Genomic DNA, 511 nt, shown 5'->3' on the forward strand with positions numbered 1-511 from the left:
ATGTTACGTATGAATAGGATCAATCACGCCAGACATGGCAAGCAATACTGTAGTTAGAATAGTTATAAACAACATCAGAAAAAGCGAACACAGATCCAGTTTTTTCAGTTGCCGTTTGCCTTGTTCAAGTTTGTTGTTGTCGTCATTATTGCTAGTGATGTTTTCATTGGCTTGATTCAGTCTATCTTGTTTAGCTTTTAATTGCTAGGAAGTAATCACACATTATTAAAATAAGTATAAGGCATAGACAATGTTTACAAAGTAATATCTATAATTGAAGCGAGGGCATGACATGATAAAGTAATTGGAGAATAACTAATAAACAAAAACACATTACAGCCTTCATCGTAGTTCATGTCCTAGCATTGAGCTTTTCATATTATATATATAAATATAACATTAACTAACCTTTCGCATCCATATTTTTGTAGCCACAACACTTGCTAATATGATCTGCGCAAGTATGGACACAGCAATAGCAACAGCAATACAATAATAGAAAAAGTCGACA

At 33.1% G+C, this 511-nt stretch overlaps 1 long non-coding RNA gene across 1 annotated transcript; it reads right to left on the reverse strand.

Moving 5' to 3' along the window:
• On the reverse strand, positions 1-511 carry LOC144844991 (uncharacterized). Its single transcript, XR_013612485.1, has 2 exons — positions 409-511; positions 1-204 (listed from the first exon to the last, which is right to left on the reverse strand). It is a non-coding gene; the product is annotated as an uncharacterized LOC144844991 (long non-coding RNA).

Source organism: Antedon bifida, chromosome 6, assembly GCF_963402885.1.
Source record: "Antedon bifida chromosome 6, ecAntBifi1.1, whole genome shotgun sequence".
Classification (NCBI taxonomy): domain Eukaryota; kingdom Metazoa; phylum Echinodermata; class Crinoidea; order Comatulida; family Antedonidae; genus Antedon; species Antedon bifida.